This window comes from Halichoerus grypus, chromosome 1 (genome assembly GCF_964656455.1).
Source record: "Halichoerus grypus chromosome 1, mHalGry1.hap1.1, whole genome shotgun sequence".
Taxonomy (NCBI): domain Eukaryota; kingdom Metazoa; phylum Chordata; class Mammalia; order Carnivora; family Phocidae; genus Halichoerus; species Halichoerus grypus.
Window position 1 is genome coordinate 91,716,975 of NC_135712.1, and position 18,790 is coordinate 91,735,764.

Below are 18,790 nucleotides of genomic sequence, written 5' to 3' on the forward strand. Positions count from 1 at the left end.
AAAGGCTGCACATCCTGGGCCACCTATCTGTGGCAATTTTGGCAGGAAGTATTGTGAAGAATCTGAGACAGGTGAGTCCAATTCCCACCATGATAAAGGGTCTCTATGGAATAAAAGAGGACGTCTTCCTTGGTGTTCCTTGCATCGTGGGACAGAGTGGAATCTCAGATGTTGCGACAGGGACGGGACGGACTCCTGAGGAGGAGGCCTGTCTGAAGAAGACCACAGAAACACCCAGAGCAATCTGAACAGAGCTGCAGTTCCGAAGCTTCTAATGTTGCGCCCCTTCGCTGTCTAGGCTACGGCAGGACTTTGGTTAGAGGCTGTGCATACTGTCCCTTTTATCTGATCAGTGACTCAAGGAGTAATATGAAAAGGGCCTAGGAAAAACACTGATTGCCTAATGTTACAAACAGGAATGATTCGCAAAACCGTGCAGCTATATCCCGATGCTGGGTGGTCCCTACCTTGTGTAGACCTAAACTAACTCATGTCAAACAGCTCCACCGCACCTCGGAGCACCCCTACACCAAGGCTCTAGATGCCCCAGTTGCTCTTCAAACCGGATGTGTGTTCACTGTGTGTTTACAGAACTTCCAGTTCCCTCACCCAACATACCTAGTCCAACGTTTTTCTCCAATCACATCCTGGGATCCCAGGTATCAATCCAATATTGCCTGTAGTGTGCATAACTGCTCTAAAGGATATTATTTTGTGTACCTTCTGCATCAGAATAGTGTACATTGCCATACAACATAAAACAAAAAATCTGCATATAAACCATGCAATCAACTATCCAGTGTCATACCAACTAAAACAAACACTGAATAGTGGGGAAAAAAAAAATTCTTATGTGAGAATTATCAAAAGGGCTAACAGAGAAGATCTGTTAACACTTCCTAGTGAAATAATTTTAAAACAGTATTTCCTAAAGAAAAGGAAAACCCCGAAAGAAAATTTCTCACAACTAGTTATCTGAAAGACTGGTATTGCAGCTTGGGAATAACTGGATTGTTGGTGCTCCCAGCCCCTAAACCTTCGGCTCCTTCCCATTTACTGGCTGGCTGATCACACCGCCCTGGGAGGTACACAAACAATCAGCCTTTCCACTTTGCAGGCTGACAAGCCAATCTGCCAGTAAAATCACCATTTCATTTAAGATTTGAAACTTTACTGATCCTGAATTTCTTTTTAAGGCTTGAATTTTTTTTTTTCTTGCTTTTGTTCATACCGTTCTAGGATGTTAAACGGAACCAATGACTGGAAAAGTTATCTCTTATTTTTATAAGTTTTGCCAGAAAGCATACCCCCGTCATCCCTCTTATCCAATGATATTTTCTTCATAGCCATTCCCACCTCTGGTAATGGTATATGTTTATTCATTTAATTCTTTATTGTCTGTATCCCCTGTTCCACTTGCTGTGGTCTTCTCAACACAAAGACCCATGATTGGCAATGGTCAGAGCTCATTAGTAGGAGCTGAATAAAAGAACAATGCAAGAGGCAGCAGAAATTTCAAGTCAAGCCTTTGAGGTCAAAGAGACCTAAGTTCAAATTTCGACTCCATCTCCTAATAGTAATTCGATGAATTATTTATATTTTCTATATTTCTATGTCTTCATTTTTATTTTAAATAATAGCACTTATCTCAAAGTAATCATGGGGATCAGAAGCAGGTTACACATCTAACCACATACCTAGGACACACTAGAATGAATAGAAGTCAGCTAGTAATATTAATGCAAATCACTATGCGGGGTGCGGGGGATGGGGGGAGAACCACACAAGAAATCCTTAGTCTCAACATAACTGGTTGAAATATTGAAAAGTTACCAGACTTATCAGATGACTGGACTTTTGGCCTTACATCTCTACAGTGGAAGGGAGGCTGAGTGAGGAAGGAAGAAAATGCATCTCTCTTACAGTTTAATAATCTTATAATGCAGTTGAATTTATTAATACTGAAAGGGTTATCTCAGTCAAGAACTAGAACAGACCAGGTACATAAAGTGCTAAGACTAGCAAAGCTTGGATAAATGGAAATACGAAATGCCACTGAAAACTGAAAGACATGTAATGTCATCCAAAGACAAAGTTTTCTCAAAAGTAAACAGGCAGTAAGATGGATAAAACCGCCTAACTATATTTCCAACTCCCCCTGCTTGTGTTCCCTCTCTCGCTGTGTCTCTCTGTCAAATAAATAACTAAAATCTTTAAAAAAAAAAAAAAAAAAAGTGGATTAAAATGACACACACTCTGACAAAGCTTTAAGAACCATACTGCACCTATAATTAAGTAAAGCAACTCACTTTAATGACACAGAGAAAGAGACAACTCAGTCTTCCAAATATACTGTAAAGTAGAGGGGCAACTCTAGGTTTTAGTACATGGCAATTACAAACCTCTGGAAATGAAATTGGGAGCAAAAGGGCAATTTTTATCTCCTACTAAATCAGACATTATAAATGTAAATTTTGTATAAAAATTGTTTTTAAATAATCAAACTTAAAAGCTATCAGACAGGGGCGCCTGGGTGGCTCAGTTGGTTAAGCGACTGCCTTCGGCTCAGGACATGATCCTGGAGTCCCGGGATCGAGTCCCGCATCGGGCTCCCTGCTCAGCAGGGAGTCTGCTTCTCCCTCTGACCCTCCTCCCTCTCATGCTCTCTGTCTCTCATTGTCTCTCTCGCAAATAAATAAAATCTTAAAAAAAAAAAAAAAAAAGCTATCAGACAGAAATTCTGACTCACTAATCAGAAAGTCTCACTTCTTAAAAAGCACAAAGAAGTATAAGGATGACCTGAATCTGTCCACACAAATTCCAAAGAGCAACCGCCCAGGGGCTTCTTATTTTTTATATTTAGAACCTTCATGTCACAGAAAGTGAAAGCAATCTAGAATACTCATCTTTTAGCTTGCTGTATCTTGCTTTGACTTGCCAAATAGACAACACAATCAGCTTTCTGTAATTTCTCTGCCCCTAGTGTGGCAAAAAGGGTGGGGTTTCGGAGCAGAAAACTTTAACATTCTGAGTTCCTTTTTAACCCTTTCTTAAACTAATAAAATACTTCACCTCTAGTTCTCATTCTCACACCTAAAGTCCATTACATCCTGTCACCAAATTAAACAGATTCTATAAGAACATTTAAACTTTATTCCAAATATCACCATGTTTTTACTTGCACTGGCATTAAAAAAAACATAGATGACATCTTAAGGGAGAGAAACTTCTCAAGATCCCATGCTAGAATTCCCTGCTGAGGGGACCCTTGCATTTCGCTGCAGCTGAAGAGTATTGCTGATCATGTCAAATGTAAATCACACCCTGACCAGTCATCTCACAAATACCTTTCGCAAAGTGTGACTGGAACTGCCACCAAGCTCTGCCTGGGCTGACACTCTGGACAGGGCATGGGTCACAACCTGGAAGGTGCTGATCACTGGCTCCCCACAAGAGGAAAAGCCCAGCGAGCTGTGAGCCTCAGGAAGTCCACTTGGAACCTGGCACGCCACATCCGCCGTGCCATCCAGACCTTGGGCAAGGCGGCTCTGACTCAACCTTCGGACCCTGCTCTCCAGCTGCTGGTGTGAGGAGACCATGGTCGGTCAGTCACTAGCCTGACTCACACTTCTTCCTGACTCTATCCATCCTGTGACTGAGTCGGCCTCCTGAATTGTTCTCTCCGCTGACCCAGCCTTCGCCTGCTGCCTCCCCGTCTGGTTGGTAAAGGATTTCTCGCCATCTACCTTGCTGATTCTGGTGGGTCAAAGGAAGTTGCTGCCCCAAGGGCAAAACCACCCCCATGCTGAGGTCACTGCTGTTGAGACGGGAACACACGCTTCAGACTACTCTGGTATGGAAGCTCAAGACCCTCTGAAACTCAACAGGCTACTCTGCATCACTCTCCGGCCAGAGTAAGGAAAACACAATCAGCCACACCCTTAATTTGTTAAGCAGTCTGGGAAAACACTCTGAGGCTACCCAAGGACATCCACTCGGTGGGTGAGCAGCGGTCTGTTCCCCCTGGAAGGCCCCGATCTCTTGCTCTCTCAGCTTCAGGAGGGAGGCAGGTCTTTAAAGAAGACATACCAACACTACTTCACCAACCACAGAGAGTACATTCTAAAAGCATTTTTTTTTAAGCATCGAATGAATGTATCTGCTAGGAATGCCTGTCTCATTTCAAATTTTATTTCCACTGGGTATTGTGGTAGAGCTCCAAAATCAGTTAGAGATTTATTAAGGAAATCAGCTTCTGTCAAGTCAGAGAGGAAAGGTCACCTCTACACACAGTGGCTTCCCTTGGTACTTTCTTCCCCAGACCTAAACCACAGCCTCCAAATGGTATCAGGTTTTCCTGCTTCTGGGGAGACTGAACAAGATCTAGAAGATAACCTCCCAACTGTAAGATACTATGAATCTATTAACTATACCAGTTTTATAACTGGTTCCAGAAATCCAGGCATATTTGATCATCACCCTATAGATTCCCATTTGTACAGGCGTCTTCTCTCCCAAAGCTGTTGCTTGCTCTCCCTGTACACCCATTTCTCTGGCGGTACAACCAGATTCCCAGACCCAGCTAGAAACCTGCTCTGACCTCGCCCTCATCCCATGCCACCCATTGCTGAGATCCGCACAGTGCGTACAGTAAGCGTGTACAGTAGTTTGTATACTGCACAGCGAGCATGTGCACAGTAAGCATGCAAATATTTGTTACATGAATGAATACACCAGATGATTACAACTTACTCTCTGAAGTTTTACTTACACACACACACAGCTGCTTTCAGGGAACCATGGGTTATATCTGAAGACCACAGCACATACTGAAAGGTGAATCATGTAGGCTCTCCAAGTGTAGTGAGCCCAAAGATCACTTTGGAGGCCTGTTAAAATACAGATTGCAGACAGCTGTACCTCCAGAGATGCATCCTCAATTGGGATGCGAGGGCTCTAGGAATCTGCATTTTTACCAAACCCCCAGGAGACCCACCATCCACATCTGAGAAACACTGTCGAGCTGGGTGGACAGCAGAAACCCAAAGGGAACCAAGGGACGACGCTGCCTGCCCGCACCCACTTCTATGTGCTTCAGAGGAAGATACCCTTATTTTGCCTGGGGACCCACTAAGTCCAAGGAACCAGTGCCATCAAAACAAGCCCCATGTGAAGAGAGGAAGAAGACAAGAAATGTTTCCGTTAAGTCGCTAGGTCAGAATGGGGCCAGTCAGGGTCACCAAAAACCTGTGGTTGATGACTATGGAATGTGAAACCCAAAAGAGGTCATTCAGTCATCCCCTCATCAGACAGATGAGGAGAATAGGCCCAGGAGATAGAATCACCTCTCTAATCCTTATATTCGGGGACTATGTGTATGTTGCCATAGGGAGGGTATGGCACAAAGCCCAGGTAATCCCACCTCATACCCTCTCCCCTATTGATGTGAAATGAGTGTTTTATTTTAATACAGATGTTGTAATTACCTCAATGTAATTTCTGACCTTACATCCTATATTCACCTTGATCACAACTGTATTTTTATGAGACTCCATGGTCCACTGGTCCCCAGAGAACAGCAAAATATCAAGTAAACCTTTTCACAAACTATACATTCCGAAAACAAGCCAATTTTCTGATCAAACACTAATATTTATGTACTCATATTTACATCACAAATGCTTACCCTGGCCTTGTGAGGGAGCCGAACTTAACGGGCCGTGTGGCAGTAAAGGACCCGGGGCTCGCAGGATGCAGCACAGGCTTTTTACCCACAAACTGCAGACTTCTTCCAATTTTCCTTATCTGAGGACTTCTATTATAATTTGCATTTTTATCCCTTTTACCACAACTCTCTACAGATATCTTTGGTTCTAAGACATATTAAAATGACAAGAATGTGGGATTGCAGGGATATCCCAGCTCACTGAGTTGGGGTGACTTTGACCCCCTGCAAAACTTGAGCTCCGTAACTCTTACCAGCCTGTGTCTTACCATCTGCCAAGGTAAAGCATTAGGAGTGTTGATTTAGAAAGCCTCATAGAAAGTTCACAGGCAGTTTTAAGTCAAGCTTGTGATCTTCTCTTCCCACCTGCTTTAAAAAGTCAGCATGTGAGCTTTTGGGCGATGAGGCAGCCAGCTTCTTATGAATGTTTCCTAGGCCTCAAATTCACCCATCAATATATCATGCCTAATGGGTTTGGCAGGATTTTAGCTTGTCTGGCTTCCATGGGCCAGCATTCTGGCCATACTAGCCTAGGGTTGCAGTGATGCATTAGCCTCTGCCTGCCTCCCCCCACCCCGTCCCATCCCCACGGGCTGGGACCATCCTCACTTGGCAATCTAGAACGGACAGAGGCTGAGAGCCTGCACTTCAGACTCCGATCAGATTCAAGTTCAGCTCCTTCATGAGTAGTGGTGTGGTCCTAGGCAAGTTACCTAGCCTTTCTGACCGTCAGCTTGTCCCTGTGCAAAACATAGGGGTTATAAAAATCAGACCTTCCTCGGGGCTAAATTGTATAAGTAAATTACACAGAGCACATAATAATAGGCTTTCAAGAGGAAGGTCTTTCACACCGATTACCAAAACATAAAAGATGTCTGAGACCCCCTTCATGAACTAACACTACGGTCAGCTCTGAGCTATATTCGCACACCCCTGCTACCCAACAGCAAAGTTTCACAACCGGGGAACTCAAATTACAAAAGGCTGTTAACTTTCAGTCTAAGTAGCTCTGGTGTAAAGTACAGAAGGAATGCCCAAGGGGTGTGTTGAAAATGCAGATTCTCAGATCCCTGTCCTCTGAGAATCTGATTCAGTAGCCCCGGGATCAGGCCCAAGAATCTAAATATTTAACAGGCACTAAAGGTCATTCCAAAAAGTAACATCAGCCACACTTTAATAAATACTGAACTAGTTTCAGATAAACTCATGATTCCTCTAGCACTTTCCAACTATAAAGCACTCTCACATGATCTCACTTGACCATCATCATCCTGGACAGGAATTCTAAAGGGATGCACCAAAATCATCTCTAATCCCGGGACCATCCCTCATCCTCCCCATGAAATCTGTAGTTACAGCAGGAACTAAGTCTTCTACCTCAATTTAGAAATGATTTTTATTTGGCTCATATTTAAAGGTGACAAAAACATCTCATTAACACAAAGAATGAGTTGAGATATTCCATGGAAGGTTAAGCCTCTTAAAGCATCAAACTTTAAATAGAAATCTCACTGAAAACTACCATGCTCTCAGAATCCTTGTATCCACTTGTAGGTTTTCTGTCCTGTTATTACTTACCTCTCTGTCTCTTACAGCTCCCCTTCCTTAAAAGTGGCTGATTTTCAACTCGCTTGGTCTGAGAAGGCAAAAGCATCAGTGGGACCACAGATAAACCAAACGCCACTAGGCGCCAGTGAGGGAACGAAGGGCTCTTCTAGGAATCTGATGTACACTGCTTTAGTGTTGATTTATCCCAAATCTGATCGGCTAATCAAAGGGCTTTTCAACCAATTACCCGGCTAGGGATTGGTTTGGGAACGGAGCACAAGACTGTGTTCCTTTAACCGATATTTCAGCTAAGTAGGGCCTGAATATCTATATTAAGTGCTCACATGATGGGAGAAAATTTATATTCTCTGTAGACATTTAAAATACAAAAATGGGTTCATAAAAATTATCTAGATAAAACTATTTGGCACAGGAGTTTTCGTTCCCATCCCCTCAGTGTGGAGAAGGAATATTAGGGCAGAATTTTTTACATCTCTACTAACTCCAGCCCCCTCCCCGGGAGAAACAATGTTCTCTTGGGACAGCTCTAACCCCTCATCTACACTCAAGTTTCTCACCTATTATGGTAATTAAGTGTTTATGTATTGGCTTTAGACTTACGGTTTTCTGTGTAGACTCATCTCTTAGATTTATTTAAACCTCTTTAAAGAAAGAATATAGGTCAAATTCCTTTTATATCTTCCACAGTATTCAAAATATAAAAAGAACTTAATAAATTAGCTATTTGCTAAATGAAGAATCACCCGAGGCTGTTCCTACTGTTGTAGCTGCAACTCCGTCCCAAAGTTGGACTCTCCTCAGATAAACATACTGTAAATGGCCCCTTTCTAATTATTTGCCTTTCGGCAATGGGACGGAGAAATGTCCAAGTTGAGAAAATGAAGGGTGAAAAGACTATTTAAGCATTTAGCTATAATACCTCCTCCACAGGACTGTAAAATTCTGAAGAAACCATTTAAAAGAACAGCTCAGAAATGTTTTGGGGAAAATACTTTCTCTACTCAGTCTCCCCTCCTTTACTCCACAAAGGCCCACAGATGACAGGAGGAGAAACAAGGGGCAGCAGACATCATCTTCTGGACTTTTCCCCTGACAATAACTAGCTTCTCTGTCACGAACCTGAGATAACTGAGCCACAAAAGCGGCATGAGACATGAGCCTTGGACTGTCAGGTAAATCCAGGGACCACAGCAGGGAAAGCAAAGCAGTAGGGGCCTGAGAAGGAAACAAAAATGAAAATGAGGAGAGCAGCTGGGAACCCCTCTGAGAAAGCATGGTGAGAGAGGAAATTAGACCAGGGGACCGGATGGACAAATGGGGGGGGGGTCCCTGCAGAGGAAAGGTCTCCAAAGTCCATAGAGAATCAGCAATTTGGCCAAAGCATGTATGAATAATTGGGAATTAACTGTATACGCAAAAGACTTCACCTCATTTACCACAGCAGTTAGATAAACACCATACTAAATCCAGTAAGACGCTGTGGGCCCACAGCCTAACCGGGACCATTTGTCCTCGCTCTCCTCCACGACTGTACAGAAATGTCACCATGCCTTTGCAGTCACCCTCTGATTCGGTATGAGGCTTCTGTTTGTTTGTTTTGAAGAGGCTGGTTCCACTTCTCAAGATTGAGGTTTGAATAGGACTACATTAAGCCAGATGCTCTTTCGAAAAATCTTCCGAATCCACCCATTCAAAATATTAACATAAAAATTATCAGAGACCAGCTGTTGCAATTAACAAATTGCTTATATTTTCCCTTCCATTGGCTTAAAAGTACAGAAGGAATTTTAAGCAACATGAGAGTGCCATTCACCTTTAGGAGTTTTAAATACAGGATTTTCATGATTTTCAGGCTAAAAATACTAGTCCGTCTGTCAGACTTCGTAATGTGTAAATAGACTTCAATTCACAAGACTAAACTAAATGGGGGTCTCACCCTGCAGAAGAAAACAAAGCAGGCTGAAACTGACCTATTTCTGGAATAAGGTTCAGTATTTGGAAACTTCTCATCTTTCAGAATTTTCCCACTAGAACACAAGTGTAGTCTTCCCCAAATATGTTCAAATGCTTTTGGTCATAACAAGTAGAATGATGAATCCACCCTTTGGTCGGGGGAAAAGGGGAGTCTTTCTGGGCCGAGAGGTGTGAAAGCGGCAGGGCCTCCAGAGCCCTCCCCAAGAGCCTCTGGATTCCCCGACAGAGCACAGAAGCAGTCCCCCAAAGGGCATCTGTTAGTGCATGCATGAATGGATTCTCAGTTCGCGGACGGACTCAGAGTTTTCCCTGTAAATAACACATTGCTGAGCCAGCCTGTATCAACACTGAATGAATCGCACTGGCAGCTCCTCTGGACCCCATCTCAGAGCTCCCGCCACAGCCTCGGCCTCTCTGCTAGGGCAGCGTGAGGCTGTGAGCATCTGCAGCATGACTCACGCAGTGGCTCCAAAATTACACATCGCGCCTTCTCCCACAGACAGTGGGTTCAAAGAAGCCATCGGAATTGCTGTTGACCTCTTGTATCTGAATGGAGAAATTCCCACTAAGGTGTGTGGTAACCCTGTGGGCTTGATTTTAAAATAGTGATGGTCAAGTTCGGGACCCTTGGGATAAAAAGAATGTGATACAAACCTTGGGACTGCCACCAGGGAGATGTCCAAAGAAAGGAACAGATAACCTTTATAACAGGCAGAAAAGGGAATTCTCCAAATTCCCTGATCATTTACCCCTGAGCAAAAGGCTCGTAACATTCCTCCTTCATTTTACTGTATTCCAGTTTCCTTTTCTCTAACTTAATGCAAAGGAGAAAGAAAAATTCCCTTAAGAGACTCCTTAGGAAAAGTTAATGATTTAACTTCAAAAGTTTTCTATAAAGGACTTCATTGGGATTTTCTCACAACAAACTAAAGAGTCATTTCAATGCCCACATTCTATGGGTGAGAGGCATTAAGATAGAAGATTAATTACAGCTATAGGAAAACTGACGTCACTCAGACTAGAATAAACCCTTAGCAATCCTGGCCTTGCCTTTCATCTTTCATTGAAGAATTTGAGAAAATGAAAGAAAGGAAAAGAAATGGGCTCCTTATATTCAAATCGTGATTGTTTTTAAAATCATGACTTCATAGAACAACTGGAAAACAGAAGACCTGGGTTGATATGAATGCATACAAAAATAGGTACTGAAACAACAAACCAGTTTGTCTAAACCTGTATTTGCATTAAGCTCTTTGACATGCAAGGTTTCAAAGAATCTGGGAATTCCCCAGGTGAGTTTTTGGAAATGTATTTTTGCTGTGTTCCCATAGAGAGATTCCGCTTCAATACCAGTTCTACTTCGTTTCTTCCCCAGGACCAGTCAGGAAATGCTCCCTTCCTCCAGGAAGGTATTGTTTTGGAACAAAAAAGGAGGAGGAGAAGGAGGGATCTTGAGGGATCTTTGAATCTTCCCTCAGATTTGCGAATTCAGACATCCCTTAGTCACAGAAAAAATCCAGAAATGGAGACCTAAGAACTCAAGATATTCCTACTTCTAATCTGAAATATTCCTTACTTGGTCACTTTTTTTTTTTAAATCCAGAAATTGCAACGTTGGTAGTTTTTGATCATGGGTTTCAATACACTCAAACAAAGTACCGAAATTCTCACAGGCATCAAAAAGAAAATGTCCATTTCCAGAGATGCCTTAGAAAACATGCATCATACTGTAGATCCCTTAAACTTTATCATCTACCTACTGACAGCACTAAAAGCTGCTAAATGATTTAGACCAGGGGGTGTTCGAATCCTGATAGTAGAGCATATTTTTGCAGACACACAATGTTTTCTTTTTGTAAGAGGCAAAGTAGGAGGAATGGAATGACTGCCCAGGCAGCAATGGCCCTCCTTAAAATAATAAACCTTCAAATGTTTCTAGTCAACCACAACATACCTATTTTGCTACAAACATACCTACTTTTACCACATGTCTACCTCTCAAATGCTGGCTTCCATTTATATCCCTGAACAATGGTGCTAAAATACAGGGCAGACACGGGGTAAAACCCCTGCATACATCTGGTGTTTATAGGGGAAAGCCCTACTATTGGATTTTTTATTTCAAAGTACTTTCATTGCTAATGTATACAGCTGTTTTCTGTTGGCTAATAATCACAACTGCAACACACATGCACACTGGTTCCAGGCAGAGCTGTGCCAAGCCGTCTGTGCTCAGCTGTAAAGAGCTGGAATTCCGAGTGTCAGGGGAGATGGCCTTGTACCTTCCTCCCAACCCCCCCACACACACCCCACCCCCTGAACAAGGGGAAAAAAAAAAAGTTAATACAGCTGTTTTCCTCTCAGGAACGCCCAAAGAATGCAATTCCTCCCTCCAAGCCTCCCCCAAGCCCATCTCCACCAGTACTATGTTCCCTGTTCCTACTAATATATGGAGAGAGGTTTAAAAAGATATCCCATTCTTTAATAAAAAGAATGGAGGGGAAAAAATGCTGGGCATCCAAGTTTCCAGTAGTAATACGTGCCACATCTACAGCAAGGAAAACACAGAAACCAAGCAGAATTTTCTACTAAGTAAGAGTGTGTGTGCTACATCATACTCACAGAAAATGGCAGTTAATTTCAGAGAAGATGAATGAATGTGTGCTTTGGAACCATGTGTTTTTAAAGTACATTTTAAGCCTGTCTTCATAGAACCATATGAAATGTTTATGTACTCGTCTGGTGTGTCACTTTGTTTTCTAAATAAAGGAGCAACTTCATTTTGAAATAATGGACATAGGAGTTTCAGCTTTGCTTTTCCGCAGCCTTCCCTGCTCAGCTCGGCTTACCACCTTTGTAGAGCCACAGAGACCCAGCACAGAAGGCCTTTGTGTACAGGTCTCAGCCACATATCTTCATACAGCCCACTGGCAAAGGCCTCCAAGGAGTCCCTTTCTTTCCCAACTAAACACAAAAGTTTTACCTTACAGTCAACAGAGAAGACTTTTAACATTAGAGCAATACTAAGGCGCTGATGCCATACAAATGGCTCAACGATTTGCATAATGAAATTCTGTTGTCTCGATTTGAGCTCAAAACTAACTAGTAGAGAGAGAAAAGAGAGAGAGAGGTCAATAGTGGGAAGAACAGGTTTCAGTACCTGAAAGCTGCATTTACAAAATGTGTTTCATTTCTGCTGGTTTATCTAGGGAGTGTGGAGAACACCAAGGGAAAGGAACACAAACTATACATGGCCCTGTTTCTATGGGACATTCCCAACCACCTCCATGCACTTGGTTCCTGGAGTAGGAGGGGAACCAGTCATTCTATATCCTTCCTTCCTCTCTCTCTCCATCAGCTCTGGGCGGCACCATGGATGGAGACTGGGGGCAACTCCAGGAAGGAAAGAAATGAATCATAACCTTGCTCACCTCCGCCACCCCAACCATTACCACAGCAAAGGTCGAGTTCTGGTGTCGGCCCTGACTCACCAAAGGCCCCTCTTCTATGTGGCACATGTGGCCTCAATCATGGGGGGGGGGGGGGAGGAGCGCATGGGTGACAAGAAATAAAGGATTTATCCACAATTCTGAATATTCTCCACCCAACTGAAGAATCTACAGGATTAGGAAGTAATTGTCCCCTCTAGCCTCACATTTCTATTTTTAATAAGAGTCATTAGGGGGGTAAGAAGAGTGGAACTTGGGTAATATTTTGAAACATATCAATTAAATAACAAAGATAATGAAATTCACACAAACGAAAAAACAAAAACCAAACCCCTTAGATTTGAATGTTAAGGATCCTACTTGAAGGAAGGTAAATGGCAAAGCTCACCAGGAAGCCGGTCTGTGTGAACAGCGGGAGCAGGACGCAGCCTGACCCCAGGGGCTTTAACTCATGTGCTCAAGTCAGAGTGGCTTCTAGGTTTCTTCAGTTTTCAGGAATCCCATTTTTAACTCTAATTAAGCAATGAATTTCCTTCTTTGTGGTAAGCATGAAATGTGAGATACTGCGTGAGAATTTTCACAAAGTGCTATTTAAATGGGCACAGTAGCAGTGAGCTTTCAGAACAGGGAACACGGTAACGCATCCAACAGAAGTGAATGGACCAGAGCCAGCTCTCTGGCGCATGCGCTTTCATCACTCAGTGTCACATGGCACGCTTCCTAATGAGAGCACGTTAAACTCAGCCCGCTCTTTTCAAAAAGTGGGTATCATGCAGTCAGTTCCTGTAGAAGGTTCTTCTGGCTGCACGGCCCTATCCATGACATGGTTCTTAATTATTTGATACTGGCTAAGTAGCCAGGAAATACATGGCTCATCTTACTGCTCTTCAATGTTGTTTTCCAACAAAGTCCCCTAATCTCTGCAGTAAACGAAACGGTCCCGCTTAAAAAAACATCCCTTTAGGAAGCATTATTTTAATATTTAGCAACTACTCCGTGAGCACACACAAGCACCAGGTCCCACCCTCCCCCCCCATTCCCAAATGCGCCACCTGGCTTCATTCTACCAGCGGGCCTCAGGCTCAGGAATGTGCATTCAGCAGAAGGCTGCGTGACATTCCAGAGCCCTGCTCAGGCAACCCCTCCGGTCGCTCCTCTAAAGGGCTGTTGTGCACCTCTGGCAGCATCACGGAGGCTTGCAGTGTTCTACAAGCGTTCGCGGCACCTTTGGAACAGGAAGGCCTACGGGTGCTGAGATGGGCTTGCCCGTGAACAACCTCAAACATCAATGATGCATCCTGGGAGGTCACTCAAGAAAATAGGACTGTGTGGCATAAGAAAAACGTTGACATTGAGGCGGGGGGGGGGGGGGGGGGACCTTGAGCAATCTAGCTTAGTTGTTTGACAGTGAGGCCCATATACATGTATCTACAAATGGGCCTAAATTATGAAATGCTAAATTACTAGCTATACACCACCAACACCAAGTAATTAAAAATGAATAAAGGTACCAAACTGTGTCTCAAAAGCAAGCTTGACTCCCTGGGCTCTAAAAGTTTATGAAATTGGGGCACCTGGGTGGCTCAGCTGGTTGAATATCCAACTCTTGATTTCGGCTGAGGTCATGATCTCATGGGTTGTGAGATCAAGCCCTCTGTCGGGCTCCACGCTCCGCGGGGAGTCTGCTTGAAGATTCTCTCCCTCTGACCCTCCTTCTGCTCTCTCTCTCTCATAAATAAATCTTTAAAAAACATCCTGGGCACCTGGGTGGCTCAGTCATTAAGCGTCTGCCTTCAGCTCAGGTCATGATCCCAGGGTTCTGGGATCGAGTCCCACGTCCAGCTCCCTGCTCCACGGGAAGCCTGCTTCTCCCTCTCCCACTCTCCCTGCTTGTGTTCCTGTTCTATCTCACTATGTGTCAAATAAATAAATAAAATCTTTAAAAAACACACACACACACACACAAAAAATCCTACTCATTTAAAAAAAATAAAGTTTATGAAAATATTCTAGATCTGTATATATAACATTTATGCACAAAAAAACTAAATAACTATGACAAATGGTTTTCAGCTAAGAATGAGATATTAGGTAATTACTGTTTTACAAAGCTGTATCTTTTTGAAAGAAATTTTTCTAAAAATAACCTTTAACGCCAGCGAAGAAATCAGTACAGTTTTACCATACACATGTGTCTGAGTTGGTTCTGCATCTGCTTCTGTGCTACGGTGTGCCCGTGCCTCAACTCTCTTCCTCACTGTTGTCCCCTTATCTCCTGTTCCTTTCCCTCACTGTGACTAAATATTATCAAGAGAACCAAACAAATAACACAAAAGATGACAGTATCAATCTCCTTGTCGTTTCTAGGCATCCCACGGAGTGTGTGATTATAAATATTTAATAACAAATGGCTCTCCAGGAAAAAAAGGGGGAGGCATGTCCTGGATTGTAGTTAGCCAATTTCCTCCGTATAAATAGTCCCACCATGACCGATATCAACCCACCCACATGACACCACTGAACGTGGACTCGAAAAGGCAAGTACAAGCAACACACTGCTCTCCAGCATTTCCACCACCTAGATACCACCGACCTAAAAAACCTCGAGAGCATAGATCATATCAACATGGAGTAAAATAACCAGGAAGTGAGAAGTTCTAAATAATTATTATCTTTGTTATTAAGTATAATTTAAAATGTACGTTTGTATAGTTTAATGTTTAATGATGGCGATGTTTAACAACTGGCTCACGATATGTCTGAGAACTTGACAACCAGCTCTTGTGAGAGGGTACAAGCCATCTGAGGCACTCCAGGGACATGGTCTGCTCAGTCCCATTGCATCAACCTGGGCAAAGGTGCAGTGGAATGGTAGGGAAATAGCAACACCTTCCCTGGTTCCCACAACTTCAATACAGCAGGAAACAAAGAGGAGAAGAAAAGAAGGGCTACTCTGGCAGAAAACCATGCCAGGATATGGCAATATGTGTTGTAATGGCCAATATCAGTTATTTTCTCGTTATTTTCACTGACCATAACAACGTGAAACTGTAACTTGAAAAATGAGGGTAAATAGTGCATTACATAAGATGTATCCGTGAACACACCACAAGCAGCCAACAAACACAGTCATGAGCATGTGCTCTGTGGGATAAAGACCTATGCACAGGATAAAAATAGGTGCTAGGTCAAAATCCTGTCCATGTTGGGAAATACAGGATAAGCATGCCACTGGAATATGACTACTTTTTTCAGAAAGGTGTAATTCAAACCGGTCTCTCAGAAAACTTAAAAGAACTACAGTGAAAAGAGGAATATGCTGTAAAATGGAAGAAAACTACACACAATCTCAATTGCTTCCACTGACTAATTGTGTGGTCTCAGGCAAGAGTAAAACCAACCAGTATTTACCCACCATGCACCAGACACTATACTACAAAATGAGCAAACCGTGGTGAACAAGACAGACCCAACTGCAGTCTTCATAGAGTGTATATTCTAGAGTGCACACAGCCTAACATTTGAGAGCCTTGGTTTACTGATCTATAAAATGGGCTGATCACTATTCCAACCTTGCAGAGCTAGTAGAATAACTAAATGAGATAATGCAAATGGCACAAAGGGTACTCTTCTCCTTTCTGTCATTATCTAAATGTGCTCCTTTTGTAGAAAGATAAATGACACCAACATTTTCAAACTTTTTTATTATCTTCTCTGGGAAAGAGCTAAAGAGGAACAGAGATGAAGAGACCTCCAAAATTCTAAACCATCTGAGGGAGTATATAAAGAAATGACTGTTGTGACCTCCAAGAGTTCTTACAGATTTTGATTCTATTTTTTTTTAAGATTTTATTTATTTATTTGAGAGAGAGCACACGAGGGAGGAGGGGCAGAGGGAGAAGCAGGCTCCCCACAGAGCAGGAGGAGCCCGATGTGGGACCCGATCCCAGGACCCCAGGATCATGACCTAAGCCTAAGGCAGTTGCTTAACCAATGGAGCCACCCAGGCCCCCACAGATTTTGATTCTTTAGCCCTTACCTTGGACAGTCATAATTATTCTTTTTTTTTTTTTAATATTTATTTGAGAGAGAGAGAGCAAGGGAGGGAGGGGTAGAGGAAGAGGGAGAGAGACTCTCAAGCCGACTCTACACTGAGTGCAGAGCCGGAAGCGGGGCTTGATCTCACGACCACGAGATTATGACCTGAGCCGAAATCAAGAGTCAGATGCTAACCAACTGTGCCACCCTGGTGCCCTGTGGACAGTTATAATTATTCTTAAAAGAGAAATGAACATAGGAGAGCTATGGATCTAGATTCTAGAGTGTGTGGACAAGCAGATCATGACGAGAGCACATGCATGCAAGTGAATTACTTCTGACAATACTCATAAGAACCATTTCAATGGGGAGAGATCCAACAACTCAACGTACCCTACATGCTCTCAAACAATCAAAGAAGGGCTAATAATCATTCACTCACTCACTCATTCATTCACTCCATGATGTCATTCAATAAAAATTTAGAGGGCGTACTCTGAGGCTCTAGAAATATAGCAGTGATCAAAATAGTCCAATACATACTGGAAAAAGCCAAAGATTCACAAGCTTAGCTGTAAGATTCCAATCCTCCTAATTCAGAATGAAATAGGTAGCTTTAATATGCTGACTTTTTCCCCCAAAGTCAACACAGACACACTCTGATCTAGATTAATTAATCTAGGATATAAAATCTGAAACTTCAGAGATGCTTCTCTGAAATGTACCTATTTTAGTCCCTGGATTCCATACAATTTAATCTCTTTCAACTTCAACAGTCTGCAATGTGCCTAGCATACCCTGCCCCTGGCAAGATGTAATATAGCCTAAATAAATTATTTGTTGAAATGAACTAAGTATAATTTCCTGAAGTGTCAATACATCTAGTAATATAAATCAGAGCATTTTAAGCCCTTTATGTATCAAATAATACTAAGACATCTGCAGACACCCATAGTCTCAAACTTCCACAGTACTCAGTCATTCACCTGGGAAACAGAAATACCCTCCAAACAATAAAAGCTAGCATTTTTTTTTTTAAGATTTTTATTTATTTATTTGACAGAGAGAGACACAGCGAGAGAGGGAACACAAGCAGGGAGAGTGGGAGAGGGAGAAGCAGGCTTCCCGCAGAGAGGCGAGCCCAATGCGGGGCTCGATCCCAGAACCCTGGGATCATGACCTGAGCCAAAGGCAGACACTTAAGAGCTGAGCCACCCACGCGCCCCTAAAGCAAGCACTTCTCAAAAGAACAGAACAAAACAATCTGTCCTGACAACCAAGTTATTTTCTAGTACAAATAGATGTATGTTGGAATATTCCTGCATTTCTTGACTTAGTGTGATTCACAAAGATTACAGCAAAATTCAAGTCTGTGAACACCCAAGTCATATAAGTAAACAATTCCTGGCAGTTTTTCTTTTCTTTTTTTTTTTTTTGTACCTACCACCGCCATTTGTAAATGTTGTTCTATAACATGGACGTTTTTATGAGACAATTTACAAAACAGGATTTTACTTGTAGAAAATAGAATAAAAATTTATGACTTTAGAACTGAAATTTAGTGTACTGAAAAACAAAGACTAATTCTGCTCTTTATGGTACAGTATGAATTTCAATCTAGAGTAAGTCTGTAAAATATACTGCAATTGTATACATGGGGAAACAAATTAATTTGGTCAAAAACATATTTAATTATAAAAACAAAAAATGTAAAGTGATTCAACAGTCCTACTTAGATTTCCAATATCAATGAGAGAAACTGCTTGAGACTATCCCTTCTCCCCCACAAAAATTCATGGAAATACAGAATTCACTTCTGGGTAAGCTTTTCTTATAGTAGTAAGAGTGCAATATTCCTGGACTATCTTGAAAAATACTTAATACTCAAGAGTAAGGTATGAAAATAATTTATGCTACTAACTGAAAACTATAATAAAATACTTGATGTGATGGGACAGAAAATATTTTCCCCCAAATAACAACCTTATATTCACCTATATAAATCTATATTTCAAGAACTGAAAGTAATGGCAGT

General features: G+C 42.3%; 1 protein-coding gene across 7 annotated transcripts in view; it reads right to left on the bottom strand.

The window, feature by feature from the left end:
* The window catches only part of FNDC3B (fibronectin type III domain containing 3B), a 336,800-nt gene that overhangs the window by 191,779 nt on the left and 126,231 nt on the right, over positions 1–18,790 (bottom strand). The window lies entirely within an intron of this gene.